The 21,389-nt window shown below is 45.0% G+C and overlaps 1 protein-coding gene across 1 annotated transcript in view; it reads left to right on the forward strand.

Moving 5' to 3' along the window:
• The first annotated feature begins 945 nt into the window (after positions 1-945).
• The window catches only part of ZNF846 (zinc finger protein 846), a 55,877-nt gene continuing 35,433 nt past the window's right edge, over positions 946-21,389 (forward strand). The window contains exon 1 of the mRNA XM_045084396.1: positions 946-1,036. The gene's annotated coding sequence lies outside the window, so the exon portion shown is untranslated. The remainder of the gene's footprint in view (positions 1,037-21,389) is intronic.

The raw sequence follows: 21,389 nt of genomic DNA on the forward strand, positions 1-21,389 counted from the left end.
TGGCTCAGTCCTTAAGTATCTGCTCAGGTCATGATCCCCGGGTCCTGGGATTGAGCCCCACATCAGACTCCCTCCTCTGCGGGAAGCGAGCTTCTCCCTCTCCATGCCCCCTGTTTGTGTTTCTGCTCTCCCTGTCAAATAAATAAATAAAATCTTTAAAAAAAAATTAAATGTATGGGGACGCCTGGGTGGCTCAGTTGGTTAAGCAGCTGCCTTCGGCTCAGGTCATGATCCCAGCATCCTGGGATCGAGTCCTGCATCGGGCTCCTTGCTCCGCAGGGAGCCTGCTTCTCCCTCTGCCTCTGTCTGCCTGTGCTCGCTCTCTCTCTCTGATAAATAAATAAAATCTTAAAAAGAAAAATTAAATGTATGTACATATAGTGTCTAGGAATAGACCTAACTGAAAGATACGACTCATTGAAGAAGAAAATTCAAAATGTAAGGGCCTAAGGAAGGAGCAGGATGAATGGAGGTGTGATCCACTTTGTGGACTGACAGGTACCTTGGTAAACCTGATGTTCGTCACAAAGGGTCTCAGAAGGGAAGAGAGAAGGAGCAAAAAAGCTTTTATTAGGCATCCTGAGGACTGGCCAACTGGAAGTGAGGCTCAGCCTAAGCACTGCCCTCACACCCGGTCCCCACCCGGGCTCCGCCCCCGGAGTCTGGAATCCACCTTAGCCGCGCCGACGATGCCCGCTGCTTACTCTTAGCCGCGCCTTCCAGGATTGGTCTTTGCCAGCCAGGCCACGCCCCCCGGGGCTGTTCCCACCTCTAGGTCAGCCCGTTCAACCTGGTACTCGCCCCTGGTTGGCCCATTCAGCACCCAGCCTTCCCTGAGGGCTTCTTCGGGCTCCTCCCTCCTCCCATTACGCCCCGCCCCAGGCTGGGGCCCCGCCCCTTCTCTGCCCACAATACCGGAAGTGGAAGTGTGGGTTGGCTGGGAGCCCACAGGTGGCTGTGTTGCTTCCGGGATCTCCTGACGCGGACTCTGGTGTCGCTGGCGAATGGCTCTGCCGGGAAGGATTCAGACCAAAGGGTAGGTCTGGTCCGGTCCCTGTGGCGCTTTTAGCTAGAGCCTTGCTGGTCCATGGCTTTTTGGATCTGGGGAGGTTGTGGGTGGCTGGGTTATATCGGGGTCTGTGCCCAGATGGTTCTGGACCCCCATGTTCTCATCTGTTGCTCCTTGGCCCCCTTCTCCAGAGCGCTAGGCTGATGTTATAACCCAAAAGTATAGGGGGACAGGAACGTGTTTTTATGTTTTCAGTGAGAACTTTTAAAAGGACATCAGTGATGAAGTTTTAGAGTATAAGTGACGTTCAGGGGGGTGAGATCCATATGGGATGACGAAGAAAGAATTCTTGAGACATCTTTGGTGCAAAATGGTGGTTTATTAAAGCGTGGGGACAGGACCCGTGGGCAGAAAGAGCTGTTGGCCCTGGGGTTGTGAGGCGTGGCTGACTATATGCTACGGGGCTGGGGGAGTTAAGGAAAAGGGGGTTTTTAGAAGAACTTTTAGGGCGCCTGGCTGGCTCAGTGGGTTAAAGCGTCTGCCTTCAGCTCAGGTCATGATCTCCGGGTCCTGGGACTGAGTACCGCATCAGGCTCTCTGCTCAGCGGGGAGCCTGCTTCCTCACCCCCTCTCTGCCTACTTGCGATCTCTCTCTGTCAAATAAATAAAATCTTGAACACACACACATTAAAAAAAAGAAGAAAAACTTTCGTATGCTAAAGAGGACCCACAAGATACTGGAGGCCTTGAGACATTGCCATTGTCAGGTTATGGTGGTTTTTCCCCTCTTGCAAGGTATTAACTTAGGATGGGAGAATCTTGGAAGAATGTCACAAATGTCCCACCCAGGAGTACGGGGTGGGGAGAGGTTGCAAGGTGTCAGTTTCTGCCTAGTCCTCAGCCAGCCTTCTTTTTCCTCATCATGAGCATGGATGATCTGAAACATGCTGTGTGAATGAAGCTTTGCACAAGTGTATATATCTTTTGATCTTGTTTAAATGGAGTTCTGAGAAAAGCAAAAAGTAATCTGGGCCCCAGCGCAGAAGTTTTGGGTGGGAACTAACTAGGAAAGGGACATGAACTTCCACAAGCGAGGATAACTATAACTTGATAGAGATTTGGGTTACAGAGATGTATTTATCAAGACTGAACTGCACACTTTAATTTCACATTATGTAAATTTTTCCTCAAAAGAAAATATTGTATGCAAATACTAAACTAGTGGGTGATATACATACTGAAAAATTTGGGAAGATGTGTATTGATGTCACAGGTGACTTTGAAAAACATGTAAAAAAGATTGATGAGTAGATGGCAGGATAGATAAATATATGATCATGCAATTATAGGAAAACGCTAATGGTAGCTTATAAGGTGTAACTATAAAATTCGTACAGATTTGCTGTGTATTTGGAAATTTGGATATTAAAATTTTAGGGGAGGGACACCTGGGTGGCTCAGTGGTTAAGCCTCTACCTTCGACTCAGGTCATGATCTCGGCATCCTGGGATCGAGCCCCGCATTGGGCTCTCTGCTTGGCAGGGAGCCTGCTTCCCCCTCTCTGTTTGCCTGCCTCTCTGCCTACTTGTGATCTCTGTCTCAAATAAAAAAAATCTTTCACATGTTAGGGGGAAAGCTTGTACACTTAGAGGATATGTTGTTTATGGATATCCTGTTTAAGATGTAAATACAGGGGTGCCTGGGTGGCTCAGTTGGTTAAGTGTCTGCCTTTGGCTCAGGTCATGATCCCAGGGTCCTAGGATTGAGCCCTACATCAGGCTCCCTGCTTCTCCCTCTGCTGCTGTCCCTGCCTGTGCTCTCTCATTCTCTCTCCCTGTCAAATAAACAATCTTAAAAAAAAAAAAAAAGGTGTATGGCTCCTGGGTGACTCCATTGGTCAAGTGACTGCCTTCGGCTCAGGTCATGATCCTGGAGTCTCTGCATGGAGGTCCGCATGGGATCCCTGCACAGTGGGGAGTTTGCTTCTCCCTCTGCCCCTCCTTTATCTCATTCTCTCACTTTCAAATAAATAAGTATAATCTTTTAAAAAATGTAAATACAAAAGGAGGGGTGCCCACGTGGCCCAGTTGGTTAAGCCATTGACTCCTGATTTGGCTCAGATCATAATCTCAGGGTTGTAAGATTGAGCCCACTGTTGGCTTTGCACTGGGCATGGAGCCTTCTTAAAATTCTCCCTTTCCCTTCACCCCATGTCCCCTCAAATGCACTCACTCTCTCTCTCGCTCAAAAAAAGATGTAAATACGGGACACCTGGGTGGCTCAGTCAGTTAAGCCTCAGCCTTTGGCTCAGGTTGTGATCCTAGGGTCCTGGGATTGAGTCCCACACTGGGCTCCTTGCTTAGCAGGGAGCTTGCTTCTCTTTCTGTCTGCTTGTGCGTGCACTCTCTCTCTCTGACAAATAAATAAAATCTTTTTAAAAAGATGTAAATATAAAAGATATCTGACTACATCAAAATTTAATACAGAATTGAAAGACAAGAAGTAAACCAGGAGAAGGAATATGTGATATACAACTTACTCTTATGTATCAGTGATGAAAAGGCAAGCAATTCAGTAGAGAATTGGCATGGAAATAGGCAGTTTATAGATAAGGAAATAACAGTAACCACATTAAAGACAGATCTATTGGAATACACAAAGAACTCTATCAAAAAGACACCATGACGGGATGCTTGGGTGGTTAAGCCTCTGCCTTCAGCTCAGGTCATGGTCTTGGGGTCCTGGGATGGAGCCCCACCTTGGGCTCTGCTCAGCGGGGAGCCTGCTTCCTCCTCTCTCTCTGCCTACCTCTCTGACTACTTGTGCTCTCTCTGTGTCAAATAAATAAATAAATAAATAAAATCTTAAAAAAAAAAAAAGACACCATGAGGTACCTGAGTGGCTCATTCAGTTAAGCATCTGACTCTTGATTTTGACTCCAGTCATGATCTCAGGGTCTTGAGATTGCACCTTAATTCAGGCTCCACGGAGTCAGGCTGGTGTCTGCTTAAGATCTGCCTCTCCTTCAGTTCCTCCCCACTGCATGTGCTCTCTCTCACTCAAACAAATAGATCTTTTTAAAAAGGCACCACTAAGAAAGGGAAAATAAGCTATAATGAGGGATAAGATATATGTAACATATGTATGAAAAGGATTGCTGTGCAGAATAACTTCTGTATTACCGAAGAAAAAGATAAAAGTTCCAGAAGAAAAATGGACAAGAGCATTGAGTAGGCAGTTCCCAAAAATAAAGGTCTCCAAACAATAAACATATGAAAAGATGCGTAGTTTCAGTGATCAATGAAATGGGAATAAAACCATCCAGAGATGCTAGTACACACCTGAAAATTACAGGCTGGGTGGCTCAGTAGGTTAATTGTCTGCCTTCAGCTCAGGTCATGATCCCAGGGCCCTTGCTCAGCAGGGAGCCTGATTTTCAGTCTTCCTGCAGCTCCCCTGGTTGTGCCCTCTTTGGCTCTCCCTCTCTCTGTTGGACAAACAAATAAGTAAATAAAATCTTAAAAAGTATACAGGCTGTCAATACCAAGTATGGATAAAGATGCAGAACAGCAATGCTCATACTGTGTGGGAGTATAAATTTGCACCATCATATTTCTTTCTAACCAAGAGAATATGACAGAGGTAATGGGATACGACTCCTATAATTCTACTGCATTATGTAAAACTTGCTAGCTGACTGTAGTTTCTAGAGTCTTCCTCTCTTTGGCATTGACGCAGCAAGCTTTCACAAATAGTGATGACCAGTGAGCTAATGATTAAAAAAGAATTCTTGATGGGGTACCAGGGTGGCTCAGTCAGGTAAGCGTCTGCTTGGGCTCAGGTCATTATCTTGGGGTCCTGGGGTTGAGCTCTGCATCAAGCTCTCTGCTTATTGGGAAGCCTGCTACTTTCTTTCACTCTCACTCTCTGTGCTCTCTCTCAAATAAATAAATAAAACCTTAAAAAAAGAGAACGAATTCTTGAGATATTTTTGGTGCAATAAGATGCTTTTTATTAAGGGCGCCTGGGTGGCTCAGTGGGTTAAAGCCTCTGCCTTCGGCTCAGGTCATGATCCCAGGGTCCTGGGATCAAGCCCAACATTGGGCTCTCTGCTCAGCAGGGAGCCTGCTTCCTCCTCTCTCTGCCTGCCTCTCTGCCTACTTGTGATCTCTGTCAAATACATAAATAAAATCTTTAAAAAAACTATAAAAAAGATGCTTTTATTACAGTATGGGGACCTATGGTCAGAAAGAGCCACAATGGGATTGTGAGGAGTAACTGATTGTATACTTTTTTGTAAGTGGAGGTTAGGGATAGTATGTCTCTAGGGAATTTGTGCACGTTAAAAGTAAGGTCTCCAGGACATTGGAGGGCTAGCTATTAAGATAACATTGTTTTTAGTCTTTAATGAAATATCAACAGTAAAGTAGCCATGAATTCCTTGAGGAATATCACATTCCACATATCTTGGGGATTTATCACTGGCTGCAAGTTGTAAGGAGACTTAATTTTAGCTACATTTCTCTTGCCTTTGTTCTCATCAAATAGTACAGCCAAAGAAAATTAAGTTTGCCAATGAAGTCACCAAACCTGATGGAGTTTATTATTTTTTTTAAAGAGCTGAGGTTCTTTTTTTTTTTTAAGATATTATTTATTTGACAGAAGGAGAGAGAGCATAATTATGCAGGAGGAGTGGCAGGGAGAGGGAGAAGGAGGCTTCCCACTGAGCAGGGACCCTGATGTGGGACTCAGTCCCAGGATCATGACCAGAGCCAAAGGCAGAAGCTTAACCGACCAAGCCACGGGCATCCCCCTGATGGAGTTAGAAGTAGATTCTGTCTCTACCTCTCTAAAAAAATTAATAAAAACAAAATCTTTAGAAAATAAAATAAAATTTAAGCTATAAATTTACTTTCTGTTGTGAAAATTAATAAAGAGAAACCTCACTAAAATGGAGTCCGGAGGCCAGAAGGGGTGGTTTTCATGCTATACCACTATAGCTATACCACTTCTTAGGAACCACAGGAAGAACTGTCCATTACAGTCCTCCAAAAGGAAAAGATGTACCTTGTATCTCCTACAAGAAATTAACTATCCTTCAAGCAACTTAGCCAATGAGAAACTCCTCATTACTCTCTACTCTTGCTTTTATGCAATTTACTTTTGTTCAAAACAACTCCTCCTGGGACGCCTGGGTGGCTCAGTGGTTTAAAGCCTCTGCCTTCGGCTCAGGTCATAATCTCAGGGTTCTGAGACCGAGCCCCACATTGGGCTCTGGGGCTTGCGCCTCCCCCTCCCCCGCCTGCCTGCCTGCCTCTCTGCCTACTTGTGATCTCATGTCTGTCAGGTGAATGAAGAAAATCTTAACAAACAAAAAAACAACTCCTCCCAACTTATCCTTCTATTCCGTGAATAACATTCCTGTCCTTTGTTGGACTAGCATATGGTTTTGCCATAGTTTGCTTGTCCCAAATTTTAATTCTTGGCTATTCCTCAATAAACCTATTTTTCCCGGTAAAATAACTTTTATTTTTAAGGTCAACACTTTATCATATTATTTTTTTGAAATGGGTTAAAAAGAAATGATTCAATAAATCTCCACAGGTTTCTAGATATACTAAAAATACTCCAGTGTGGCATTGATATGCATGTTTTCTTGCTAGTTCTACCATCTGTCCCCAGTAGAAATAAAAGCTCTGTGAAGGTCTGAGCAATTTAATGAATGAAAGGAAAAGCATTATTAGGGGACATGATGGTAACCACATAAAAGTAAAACAGCAATAGAAATACATAAAAGATATACACAAGCTCATACCTAAGGAAAGACTAAATGTCGTTTACTGTTTGTCATACAAAAACAGGTTTTAGGGGCGCCTGGGTGGCTCAGAGGGTTAAGGCCTCTGCCTTCGGCTCAGGTCGTGATCTCAGGTTCCTGGGATCGAACCCCGCATCGGGCTCTCTGCTCAGCAGGGAGCCCGCTTCCTCCTCTCTTTGCCTACCTCTCTGCCTACTTGTGATCTCTCTCTCTGTCAAACAAATAAATAAAATATTAAAAAACCAAGGTTTTAAAAAAATAAAGTCTACAGTCCCAAGATTAACATGCAAATGTAAGACAAGTTCGAAGATAAAATGGAAAAACTGAGAAGGGACAAGAAAGATTTTTAAGAATAGTGGGGATGGAGGAGTCAGTACTGCTGCATAACAAAGCATCTCCAAGCTTCACACATCCTTGCAGCTTGCCGCGTTAACTCAGAGAACAGCCGTTTTTTTTTCTAATTTATTTTTTATTTATTTTCAGCATAACAGTATTATTTTTGCCCCACACCCAGTGCTCCATGCAATCCATGCCCTCTCTAATACCCACCACCTGGTTCCCCCAAACTCCCACCCCCCGCCACTTCAAACTCCTCAGATTGTTTTTCAGAGTCCATAGTCTCTCATGGTTCACCTCCCTTTCCAATTTCCCCCAACTCCCTTCTTCTTTCTCCCCATGTCCTCCACGCTATTTGTTATGCTCCACTAAGTGAAACCATATGATAATTGACTCTCTCTGCTTGACTTATTTCACTCAGCATAATCTCTTCCAGTCCTGTCCATGTTGCTACAAAAGTTGGGTATTCATCCTTTCTGATGGAGGCATAATACTCCAGAGTGTATATGGACCACATTTTCCTTATTCATTGGTCCTTTGAAGGGCATTTTGGTTCTTTCCACAGTTTGGTGACCATGGCCATTGCTGCTGTAAACATTGGGGTACAGATGGCCCTTCTTTTCACTACATCTGTATCTTTGGGGTAAATACCCAGGAGTGCAATCGCAAGGTCATAGGGAAGCTCTATTTTTAATTTCTTGAGGAATCTCCACACTGTTCTCCAAAGAGGTTGCACCAACTTGCATTCCCACCAACAGTGGAAGAGGGTTCCCCTTTCTCCACATCCCCTCCAACACATGTTGCAATCTATACTTTTAATGCCATTCCAATCAAAATTCCACCGGTATTCTTCAAAGAGCTGGAGCAAATAATCCAAAAATTTGTATGGAATCAGAAGAGACCCTGAATCGCTAAGGAAATGTTGAAAAACAAAAATAAAACTGGGGGCATCACGCTACCTGATTTCAAGCTTTACTACAAAGCTGTGATCACCAAGACAGCATGGTCCTGGCATAAAAACAGACACATAGACCAGTGGAACAGAGTAGAGAGCCCAGATATGGACCCTCAACTCTATGGGCAAATAATCTTCGACAAAACAGGAAAAAATATACAGTGGAAAAAAGACAGTCTCTTCAATAAATGGTGCTGGGGAAACTGGGCAGCTATATGTAGAAGAATGAAACTCGACCATTCTCTTACACCATACACAAAGATAAACTCAAAATGGATAAAAGACCTCAACGTGAGACAGGAATCCATCAGAATCCTAGAGGAGAACATAGGCAGTAATCTCTTCGATATCAGTCACAGCAACTTCTTTCAAGATATGTCTCCAAAGGCAAAGGAAACAAAAGCGGAAATAAACTTTTGGGACTTCATCAAAATCAAAAGCTTCTGCACAGCAAAGGAAACAGTCAAGAAAACAAAGAGGCAACCCACGGAATGGGAGAAGATATTTGCAAATGACAGTATAGACAAAAGGCTGATATCCAGGATCTATAATGAACTCCTCAAACTCAACACACAGGAAACAGGCAAACATATCAAAAAATGGGCAGAAGATATGAACAGACACTTCTCCAGTGAAGACATACAAATGGCTAACAGACACATGAAAAAATGTTCATCATCACTAGCCCTCAGGGAGATTCAAATTAAAACCACATTGAGATATTACCATACACCGGTTAGAATGGCCAAAATTAGCAAGACTGAGAACAGCCGTTTTTCTGAGAGAGAGCTGCCTGTCCAGTCAGGGGCAGGCGGGATCGAGGCTCCGCCCAACAGGCTCCGGTCCTGCCCCCAGCCGGGGCGCGGGTCTCCCTTCTCAGGGTCACTGGAGTGGATCCCGCGGGGCCTGGGCCCAGCTGCAGTGCCTTGGGCCACGCCAGGACTTCTCTGTGGAGGCCCAAGGATGTGGCCACCGCCCCTCCCGCTGCCTCAGCAGTTCTACGCCCCGTGGGAGCCTTCTACTTCCCAAACCCCAGACCGGAAGTGGGGTGCGCTTCCCCCGTGCGGCCGCCATCTTGCCTCTAAGGGCACCACGGTTTTTCTCGTTATTCACTTCCAGCACAGAAGAGTGGCTGCACGTGCAAGATCTGGTTAGTATTGTGGGCGGGGGGGGGGGGGGGGGAGCGCTTCTGGGGGGCGGGGTCTTGACGAAGCTGAAGAGGCGCGGTTCCGGTGAGGGTGGACAAATGGGGCTCTGGATAGGACTTTGGGGGGCGGGGTCTTAGGATGGACAAAGGGGGCTGTGGGCGGGGCTGAGGAGGCGTGGTCTAGGAGGGGCGTGGCCTCAGTCTCGCGGGCTGGGAGAGCACAGGCAGTTGGTCACCTGCCGGCATCCTTCGGTTTGTCGGTTTGTCGTTGGTTTTGGGGGTTAAGAGGCCTCGGTGAAATAGACATCCAGGAGGTCCCTTTCTGCCTTCCTCACACAAGAGACTTTTACTTTTGCGACTTTTGTGAGAAATGGTTGAGGTGAGAAGATCTTAAAACTTTTTTCGGTTAATAACGTTTGATAAATTCATTTGGGAAAATGCTTCCTCAGGATTGTAGCGTGAGTGCCAGTCCGTACGTGTAATCAGGAACAGAGAAGGAAACAGCAGGAATGAAAATGTAAATACCAAGACTTACAATTAAAGGAGGCGGTTCCGCTACATACTTCCCAAGTTTTAAAACATGGGGATCTCTTGCTCTTGATATTATTAAAATGGATTTTGGTGGCATATACTTGCGGCTAAAGCCTAATAGAAGTCTAAAGCATAAGTGACATGCATGAAATTGTGTGAGTTAAAACCACGGGGATCTCCAGGAAAAAGGGAGGAAGGAGCTCTCCCAACATCAGGTACTAGGACTATGGGAAATTTGTTATTCATTTAATTGACAGAGTGAGAGAGCACAAGCAGGGGGAGCAGCAGAGGGAGAGGGAGAAGCAGGCTCCCCAATGAGCAGGGAGCCAGATGTGGGGCTTGATCCCAGCACCCCAGGATCATGACCTGAGCTGAAGGCAGGTGCTTAACTGAGCCACCCAGATGCCTCTAGATTTCTCTCTCTTTTTTTTTTTTTTAAAGATTTTATTTATTTGACAGAGAGAGATCACAAGTAGGCAGAGAGGCAGGCAGAGAGAGAGAGAGAGGAGGAAGCAGGCTCCCTGCTGAGCAGAGAGCCCGACACGGGACTTGATCCCAGGACCCTGAGATCATGACCTGAGCCGAAGGCAGCGGCTTAACCCACTGAGCCACCCAGGCGCCCCTTTCCCTTTTTTAAAATAAAATGTTTGGGAACCCCCTGAAGCTTATAGGAGAAAACGTTGCAAGAACAGTACAATGAAATTCCATTTGCTCTTTGTCTAGATTGAGCATTTGTTAATGTTTTGCCACATTTCTTGTCTCTCTCGGTATACATATAATTACTATATTAGCTGGGTCATTTGAGAGTAAGTTGCAGAAATCATAACCCTTTACTTCTGAAGACTTCAGTGTGCTTATAGTTCCTAAAAACAGGCATTCTTCTCTTTTATAACCTCAGCCTAATTACTAAATTCTGGAAGGTGTAGGTCTAAAAAACAAGGATTTTACCTATTTATTAGAGCCAGAGACAGACAGAGAGAGCATGAGAGGGGAGTAGGTCAGAGAGAGAAGCAGACTGCCCATGCAGCTGGGAGCCCGATGCATGTGGGACTCGATCCCGGGACTCCAGGACTATGACCTCAGCCAAAGGCAGTTGTTTAACCAACTGAGCCACCCAGGTGCCCTAAAAAAACTGTTTTCTGATAAAACTGTTTTCTTTTTTTTTTAAGATCTTATTTATTCATTTGACAGAGACACAGCGAGAAAGGGAACACAAGCAGTGGGGAGTAGCAGAGGGAGAAGCAGGCTCCCGGCAGAGCAGGGAGCCCAATGTGGGGCTCGATCCCAGGACCCTAGGATCATGACCTGAGCCAAAGGCAGATGCTTAATGACTGAGCCACCCAGGCACCCCAAGATGTTCCCTTATTATTTAATTTTTTCCCTGAAGCCATGGAATAATGATTTTATAAAATACTTTTACTGAATATATTTAGAGAATCATATGATTCTCTCCAGTCTGCAAATGTAGTGAATTCTATTAAGTGTTTTCGTAAAGACACTAACCCTAACTTGAATCCCAGTGTGCTTGTCTTAGATTCTCCTGCTCACTGGTACATTCAGCGTGTTAATACCTCCTTTCTGCTCTTTGCACTTATGCTCATGAATGAGTTGGGCTCCTTATTTTCCTTTCTTATAACCATTATTATTCCTTGACTTAAACTGGTTTCTTTGTTGTTGTTTTACTGTCAGTGTTCGGTTTCTGGGGATCTCGTGACTGGGTCTCTTCTATGGCCTGGTGGGAACTGAGTTTTTCCAGAAACTGTGTGCTTGTTCATATGTTAGTTTCTTGCTTAAGGTGTTTTGGACCACAGAGGTGTTGTGATTTACACCAATACCTAAGGGAGAATGGGCTTATGTTTGCAAACTCTCACGAGAGATTGTCCCAGTAACCCACCACTAATGCCAGAAGAACCCTGGTCATCTTCCTGGTCCTCATTCAGCAAGCATTTCCACCAGGGAGGGGCAAGACAGGTGTGTGAAAGGCCAGAGGTGGGAAGGTGTCACCTGCTGAGATTGGAGTTTGGACTGTGTGCTATATGCAGTAGACATTCTAGAAGTTCTTAAACTAAACTGGGAGGGGGCAAGATCCAATTTGTAGGCTTTTTTCCTCCCTAGTAGAGTTGTGTTGACCTCATGGGACATTATTAACTATTAGGCTTAGAGATAGAAGAAAGCAAAGGAACCAGTTTGTAAAACATTGGAATCTTCCAGGCAGGAGGTGATAAAAACCACAATTTTAGCACATTCTGTGCTATTAAATGATGTTGCCTTCATAATGCACAATAATGTATGCTCTGCACCATCTAAAGAATGTAAGATACTGTATGTGGATGCATTTCATAAGGCTGTAGGTGTTTGATTTAAAAAGCTCTTCCCAGGGGCGCCTGGGTGACTCAGTGGGTTAAAGCCTCTGCCTTCAGCTCAGGGTCCTGGGATCGAGCCCCGCATCAGGCTCTCTGATCAACAGGGAGCCTGCTTCCCCTTCTCTCTCTGCCTGCTTCTCTGCCTACTTGTGATCTCTGTCTGTCAAATAAATAAATAAAATCTAAAAAAAAAAAAAAAAAACCTCTTCCCAGGGGCACGTGAGTGGCTCAGTCAGCTGAGTATCCGACTCCTAATTTTGGCTCAAGATTTGAGATCCAGCCCTGTGGTGAGCTCCATACTCAGTGGGGAGTCTGCTTGAAATTCTCTCTCTCCCTCTCCCTTTCTCTTGCTCAAATAAATAGATAAACCTTTGACAAAAAAAACCACAACTCCTCCTTTGGTTGGACAGAAAGATGGAAAATAGATGAAATATGAATCTGTAGTCAGTAATGAGTGGGTCTAGACTATGCTGTTGGCAGGGCTCCAAATGGAAGGCATCTGGTGTGTGTGGAGTTGAGATGGTAAAAGGCACTTGGATCAGTGAGATTAGCTGTGGGTGGAGGTGATAATTCAGCTATGTGCATTATTTTTATACTTGGCTGTTTAATTTTTCTTGATGCATGGGTATTTTGTTTTTCTTGTTTAACATTCAACGAATTCAGAAACTATAGTTAAAATGTTAAATGTACATTTTCTTTCTCCATTCATCTGTTGATATTTGGATTGTGTGAATCATGCTATGAACATTCATTTACAAATACCGGGTCAAGTTTCTGCTTTCTGTTCTTTTGGGCATATACTCAGAAATGGAATTGCTGAATTATGCGGTAATTCTGTGGATGCTTTTTTTTTTTCTGTGTACGTTTTTTGAGGAACCACCATACTGTTCTCTACAGGGGCTGTGCTGTTTCATAATCCCTTCTGCAATGAGCAAGTGTTCAAATTTCTCCAAATCCTCACCAACACTTGTTATTTTTATTGTTTTGATAATAGCCATCCTAATGGGTATGAAGTGGCATCTCATTATAGTTTTGATTTGTATTTCCCTAATGATGAGTGATGATGAACATCTTGTCACGTGATTACTGGCCATCTGTATGTCTTTGGGGAACTTTCTATTCAAATCCTTTGCCTAAGTCTTTTTTTTTTTTTTTAAAGAGTTTTTATTTATTTATTTGACAGACAGAGATCACAAGCAGGCAGAGAGGCAGGCAGAGAGAGAGGGGGAAGCAGGCTCCTTGATAAACAGAGAGACCGATGCGGGGCTCGATCCCAGGACCCTGCGATCATGACCTGAGCTGAAGGCAGAGGCTTAACCCACTAAGCCACCCAGTCGTCCCTAACAGTAATTTTTAATGCAGGTACATATATATATTTTATAAATCATATAAATATATTTATACTTTATCTTAAGATCTATGTCAGTCTTTGTTTTAAACACCATAATCAGGGTGCCTGGGTGGCTCAGTCAGTTAAGTGCCTTCCACTCAGGTCATGATTGTGGGGTCCTAGGATTGAGCCCCACATCTGGCTCCCTGCTCAGCAAGGAGTCTGCTTCTCCTTCTCCCTCTGCCCCTCTGCCTGCTTGTGTAATCTTTCTCTCTGAAATAAACAAAATCTTAAAAAAATTAACACCATAATCATATCCCATAGTATGATACATGATAATTAATGCAGTAATGTGTATTTTGATTAGTTCCGGTTCTTACCTATGATAAACAGTTTGTAGTAGACAAGCTATCTCTCTACTTATCTGTCTGTCTACACAGATGCCGGGATTTCTCTTGGCGACAATCCTATGAGTTGCTGGTTTAAGGATAGGAGTATTTAAAATTTTGTAGACGTAAATTCCAATATCCCCAGCACACTTCCAACTACCAATGGCCTCTAGTCATCCTTTGGCATCTGTAGCTAAGACAGTTTTTCTACCCGGTGCTGAAAAAGCTTGAACTAGGAGCCCCGCCTCAGCCTGCTGGTTTTGAAATTATTCCGGCTAACCCACATTATTCTCACAAGCTTAAAAACAGGCCCTGGGGCGCCTGGGTGGCTCAGTGGGTTAAGCCACTGCCTTCGGCTCAGGTCATGATCTCAGGGTCCTGGGATCGAGTCCCGCATGGGGCTCTCTGCTCAGCAGGGAGCCTGCTTCCTCCTCTCTCTCTCTGCCTGCCTCTCTGCCTACTTGTGATCTCTCTCTGTCAAATAAATAAATAAAATCTTTAAAAAAAAAAAAAACAGGCCCTGATAGGCCTCTTGCAAAAAGATCCTCCCCAAAGCCCCAACACCCCATCAAACCCCTCTGCCCTATCAAACTCCTCTAAGGGGGAAGCAACCATGTGGAAGTGGCCCTGTGCCAGGAGGAAATTCCCCTTCTCTTGAACCCTCCAGCTCACAGCCGCTTCCTCTTGTGCCACAATGTGGGGAGGCAGGAATCAGATGGACAGACGCATCCGTAGGGCCTGGGCTCTCTGTCACTATATACCCTGATTAATTCGATGGGGTATTAATATTACTATTACAGCATTAAGATGCTGTACATAATATGTTAAGTGCTGTGCATATTTATGAAGTATATTATTCATGATATATATGTATTAATTTTCACATATTATACAATATATATATTTTTTCCCTGTAAAGCCTCACCTTGAACAAATTTGTCTCGTATTCTTTCCCTCTCGGGTTTATCCCGCCACTACCTACCCAGTTTATTGGTACTATAAGGAGAGACTGTCGCCGTACCTAAAGTCTGGTGTTAAACTTTTATAAGAAAGAGTTTACAAGCTGGGAAGTGGGCTGAGTGGGTGGGGTGACAGGGTTTTTGGTCTTGGAGGTCAGCTGATTGTCCCAGAGGCGCTGATAGAGAGGGTTGTTCTGTGTCCCAGCACTCAGGGGGTAGGTTGTGGGGAGGAGAAAAACTGGACTGAAGTGTAGTGAAGTCAACTTAAATTCAAAGGTATTTTATCTAGGTAGTTCAGTGGAGACAAACAGTTCAGCTACTCATTCATGAGACAAAAATGACGAAGCATGAGAGACTGTGGACTCTGAGAAACAAACTGAGGGTTTTGGAGGGTGGGGGTGGGAGGTTGGGGGAACCTGGTGGTGGCTATTATGGAGGGCACGTATTGCATGGAACACTGGGTGTGGTGCATAAACAATGAATTCTGGAACACTGAGAAGAAATTTAAAAAAAAATGGGAATTTGGATCGTCTGTGCCTGGCCTTGTCATAGGTAAACAAGGGGTCATCCTTCTGTTTTATCGAAATCATATAGGGAAAGGTGTTTAATTGCATTCAGACATTTTCCAGAACACAAAAGGGTTGGGGATTTCTTACCCATCAGAATTTTCTAGAAGCACAGGGTTTGGGTGTGAAGCTTAACACTGTCAGTATAAAGACTGGATCCTTCTGTGGTTTCTCTAAGTTCTCTCACTGGCTGCACCCCACCCCCCTTTTCATCCTAGTGTATGTCCATTGCAAATTCTTTGATGATGCTCCCACATGTACACACAGTCATCTCTTCTGCTCCTCCCTCCCCAAGAGTCCCGTTCTCACCTGGACCCTGCTGTTGCCCCTCACTGCCCGCCCCTGCTTCTACTCTGGCCTTCCCCTCTCCTGTCCTGTGAACAGCAGCTAGTTTGATCTTTAAAAATACAAATAGGAATAGGGGCGCCTGGGCCTCTGCCTTCGGCTCAGGTCGTGATCTCAGGGTCCTGGGATCGAGTCCTGCATCAGGCTCTCTGCTCAGTAGGGAGCGTGCTTCCCCCTCTCCCTCTACCTTCCTCCCTGCCTCCATGTGATCGCTCGCTCTCTCTGTGTCAAATAAATAAATAAAATCTTAAAAAAAAGAAAACAAATAGGAATAAGAAACTTGTAAAACTGCTAAGCTGCCAGTCAGAAGGTATAAATTCAGATTAGATGTAGGCTTGTTTGCCGTGATCTTGACCTAGCTCCTGGCGTTTCTGCCACCCTGTCCCATCACTTTCTTCTCCAGACACCCAGGTCACACCAACTCCAGCCACACCTGCATGGGCTTCCTCCCTGGTTGTGCACCTGCCTGGAGCTAGGTCATGCCCTGGCCTTTTCCTCCAGGGCTTCCAAAGGCTCAGACAAGGTGGGAATGGAGCCCCAGAAACCCTGCCAGTCTGCTTGCACCAGGGTTGGGGCCTGGCTTTGAGATGTTTGAGAATGATACATTATACCTTGTATTCTTTTCATAAACTTGGGCAATTGACTTGCTAAACCTCTTTGAACTTGAGTACCCTCAATAGACATGGAAGTTTGCTAGTCTTCCTCAAGCAACAAGGAGCAGCAAGTCCTGAGAGACAGGACTCCCCGTGGCCTTTTAGGAAACCTGTGTGCATGCAAGCTTTTGCTTGGCCTTCATGTGGGGTCCTGGGTCCTGGGACGCAGCTTCTAGGCATGTGCCGGCTGGAGTCTAGGGCATATCCTGCCTCTCACATTCACCCTCTTGTCCTCTCGCTGTGCCCGCTTGTGACCGCCTGTCTCTAGGACGGGAATGTGGAGGTGGGAGTGATGGCTCCAGGGTTGCCGACAATCTGACCACAGATAATCATTAATCCCCGTTTTTCCAATGTGACTTCTCCCTCCATGAGGTTAGCTGTGTCTCCTTCTGGTGGCCCGGAGCCTTCCAATCTGACCAGGACTTATCTCCACACTTCCTCAGGACCCTTAGCCTCTCATGAATGGTGGCTGAGGGACTTTCAGAGAATGCTCAGCGTTTGTGAATTTTTTCCAGTGCCTTGTTCATATTAGCTCAGTGGTCACTTCAGAGCCGGGGCAGAAAACCAGGAAAGGCTACGAGATTACTTCATCTCAGGAATTCATGGAGACATCATTCAGAGCCTTACTCTATGTATTTGTCCCAGGCCTCCATGCGCCCAGGGCTGTGTGGCATCTCAGGGCAGATGGGTTCACAAAGTAGTTGCAGAGAGAACAGTTCAGCCACTTGTCGAAGAGCTAATAATCTCTGAGCTAGATCGCGGAGGATATGTGAATGGAGAGAGATGAAGTGAGGAGCCCCTTCCCCTCCGCATCTGAATCTCCCCCTCCTTGTTCTTCTGATGCCTTCCTCCTCACACCTGGCCTTCCTGGGACACTGATTGAGATGAGCTTTGGCTGAACCTGAATGTGTGTGACGTTTCAGGATTCAGTGACCTTTGAGGAAGTGGTGGTGGACTTCTCCCACGAGGTGTGGGCACCCCTGGAGCCTGCTCTGAAAATTCTGTACAGAGACCTGATGCTAGAGAACTACAGGAACTTGGCCTCTGCCACGCTCATCTCTTCGTTGGTAGATTTCTGCTGCAAGTATTTCTTAAGCACCTGTTACGTTCTGGGAACTGTTCTTGGTCTTAGGTAAAAAGTAGTGAAGAAGGAGATGCGGCCCGCTCTTGAGCAGTGACAGTGTAGAACAGGAATGGCCACACTTTTCTTTAGAGGCCAGAGAGGGATATTTTTGGCATCATGGGCCGTAGAGTTTCTGTGGCAACTACACAGTATTGCTAATATAGTGCCCGGAATAGTATGGTGTGTAAACAAATACAGTTGTGTTCCGCTAAAAGTTTATTCACAAAAGCAGGTGGCTAACTCTGGGCTCTAGCCATTCATCCCCAGTCTAGCATCTTCCCCTTGAGAATGAAGATTCATCTCTTAGGCCCACTTTATTTTCTTCATGATTAGAAGCTTTGGTGTTCTGAAGTGTGTCTCTGAGCTGGGGGCTGAGGGTCCCCCATCCCTATAGGGCATGAGGTGGGGTACATCAGCTCATTGCTCATGGGGTCACACATGTCCATCCTCTGAAGGTGTTGGTCCCACTCTGAGGGGAGGTTGCCTTTTCATCCCTGCACATCCCCCTGATGTGTCTTTCCGTGTGTGCAGGCATCATTTCCATAAACCCAGCCTGCTCACCCAGGTGGAGCAGGAGGAGTGGGGGACCAAGGAAAGGAGAGTTCTGATTCCCCCCAAAACCAGTGCAGGTCAGCCCAGGTGAAAGGGACAACATGCAGGGAATTTCTAAAATGTCATGATTTTTTAAAATTTGAGGTGTAGGGGTGCCTGGGTGGCTCAGTGCGCTAAGCCTCTACCTTCGGCTCCAGTTATGATCTTGGGGTTCTGGGATCGAGCCCCGCATTGGGCTCTCTGCTCAGCAGGGAGCCTGCTTCCCCCGCTCTCCCTGCCTGCCTCTCGGCCCCCTTGTGACCTCTCTGTCAAATAAATAAAATCTTTTTTAAAAATTGAGGTATAGTTGACACAGTGTTACCTTAGTTCAGGTGTACAACATAGGGATTTGACAACAAGTTTTTATGTTATGCTGTGCTTCCCCGCAAATGTAGCTAGCATCTACGACCACATACTACTATTTTACAGTGTCTAAGATGTTATCTTGTCTGAGAAATCATCTCAGGCCACTTAGGATGAGTTTTCTCTTGAAGGTTTGGCTTCCCTTCCTCTCCTTCTTCCTTTTCTCCCCAACTTTCTTTTGCTCCCAGAGAAAGCTCTATCTTGCTTCCTTTTTTTTCTGAACATGTCCACCTTTGTAAATATTGGACCATGGCCCCACTTGTTTATTTATTCATTTTTCTACTGTCCTCAAACTTTGTCAGTGCCTTCTGTCAGACTGTTGGCAGCTGTCTCATTCTTAAGAAAATCATTTCTCAGCATTTCCATCCCTTGTTCCTGTCGCTGTCAAATTCTTCATATTGCTGGGCACCTGGGAGGCTCAGTCGGTTAAGTGTCTGCCTTCAGCTCAGGTCATGGTCCCAGAGTCCTGGGATTGAGTCCCACATTGGGCTCCTTGCTTCTCCCTCTGCTTCTCTCTCTCTCTCTCTGTCTCTCATGAATAAATAAATAAAATCTTGAAAAATAATAATACATAAAATAAAATAAAAAATTATTAAATTCTTCATATTGCTGAAATCCTTAAAGTCTGTCCAACTGCTGGGGCATTCTTTCATATTTAGAGACTCTCATGTTTAGAGTCTGTTTACAAAGAAAAGCTACGTGGGCCTGGCTCTTTGTTTTTGTTTTTAATTATCTGTCTCATCATTTATTTCTCTAAGAACTAAATCTTTCTCCTCCTCTCTCCCATTAATTTCAGATTAAAAGTTTCAACTGAGCACCCAAAAGACCACTGCAAAGCAGAATAAAGTTTGGAAAAAACATCCACTGTCAGGAAAATGGTAAGGTTCATGAGGGCACATTGCTGGTTCTCTGCAGTAGGAGTCTGGGATTACTGTGTCACAGAACGCAGCCACTGTGGGGAGACACTGGGTCCAGTGACCTTCACCCAAAAGAAGTTATTTCTCTGAGTATCATGAATTTGGGGAACCTTCTAAACCAGTTTCAGTATTTATGAAGAGTTCCCACAAGTAAGCAGTTCATAAATATGACTTAGTGAATGTTGACGTATAATTCAGTTTTTGTTGAAGTAATTATCAAGAAAAATCTACGTAAGCAGCTTTATGAGTGCCCATATGATGGGCCTTTGAGGCAGAGCATTCGCCTTACTTAAAATTAGAAAGAACTCAGGGCAGAAGTAGTGCATGTGCTCTGAGAATGGTAGCAACTTAGCAAGTAGGAATTTTTATTTTTTTTTATAGTGCAGACTTTTTTTTTTTTTTTAAGATTTTATTTAGTTGAGGGGTGCCTGAGTGGCTCAGTGGGTTAGGCCTCTGCCTTTGGCTCAGGTCATGATCTCAGGGTCCTGGGATTGAGCCCTGTATCGGGCTTGCTGCTCTGCCTGCCTCTCTGCCTACTTGTGATCTCTCTCTGTCAAATAAATAGAATAAGTAAAAAGATTTTTTTTTAAAGATTTATTTATTTGTCAGAGAGAGCACAAGGGGAAGTGGAAGGGAGAGGTAGAAACAGGCTCCCCACTGAGCAAGGAACCCAATGTTGGGCTCGATCTTAGGACCCTGGGATGATGACCTGAGCCGAAGGCAGCTGCTTAACCAATGGAGCCACCCAGGCATCCCTAGTGCAGACTTTCTATGGTGGGGGGTAATCCCCGTGAGTGCAGTGAAAGTGAAAAAGCCTTTAGTTATCGCTTATCCCTTACCCAACAGGCACTAAATCCAGCTGGAGAGAAACCCCATGAATACAATCTGTGTGGAAGAGCCATCAGAAGGAATTCTAACCTTGTTTGGCCAAAGAGAAGTTACACAGGAGAGAAAAGAAATGAATGTAAAGAAAGTGGGAGAGTGTTTAGTTGTCTTTCATCCCTGCAGACTCACGTGTGCTCTCGCGCTGGCAAGAAACCCTGTGCGTGGGAAAGCTTCTGGTCACCACCCGTCCTTTATGACACACGTGCGAATCCACACTGGAGAGAAATCCTATGAGTTGAACCAGCATAGGAGAGGATACACAATTGGGAGAAGCTGTATAAATGCAAGGACTGTGGAAAGACTTCATCAGGAGCAGGAGCCTGACCGTGCATAAGAGAGCGCACACCAGAGAGGGACTGTGTGTGTGATGATTGTCGCAAAGCCTTAAGCAGGAAATTCCATCTGATGGCACACATGAGAACCCATAACGGGGAGAAGCTTTACCATTGCAGTACCCGTGGAAAAGCCTTCAATAGGAGCCTTAACCTGACTGATGACAAGACGGTACATACAAGGAAGATTGACCAGTGTAGCTACTGTAGTAACTTGAGTAGTCACCCACCCCAGAGGAAACATGTGAGTACTCTCGGTGGAGAGAAGCCCTGGGATTGGAAGCACATGGGAAAGCCCCATTGGTCTCACATGTGAGCAACTCTGTGCATATCATTCGTCTGAGAAAGCCTTCCATGGGGATTCAGTTCCTGCATAAAGAAATACAGAGTGGGAGAGAAACCTTACGAGTGTTATAAATATAGAATTGCTTTCAGCAGGGTCTTCTCCTCAAAATGGAAATCTAACTCTTTAGTTTTCAGATCCTGTTTGTGAATAAAAGCACCCATAGAGATCCCCTGCACATCCCTTTAGCTACATTACATGGGTTTCGACCTAAGGTATTTTTTATTTTGGTTTAATTCTAAATACTGTTTCTGTTCGATGTATTTTAACTCAACAATGTCACTTTCTTTTGAGCCTATCAAAATACAACTTCATTTAAATTTCACCTGAATTTTCTCCTTCCCCCAGATTTTATGATATCCATAGTTCTTTGGTAGGACACCCATGGTTCCTTAGGTGTGTGGTCCCCCTTGTTGCAATGAGCCAATAAGCTGGAC

Source organism: Mustela putorius, unplaced genomic scaffold (assembly GCF_011764305.1).
Source record: "Mustela putorius furo isolate JIRA1106 unplaced genomic scaffold, ASM1176430v1.1 tig00000095_pilon_pilon_pilon, whole genome shotgun sequence".
Classification (NCBI taxonomy): domain Eukaryota; kingdom Metazoa; phylum Chordata; class Mammalia; order Carnivora; family Mustelidae; genus Mustela; species Mustela putorius.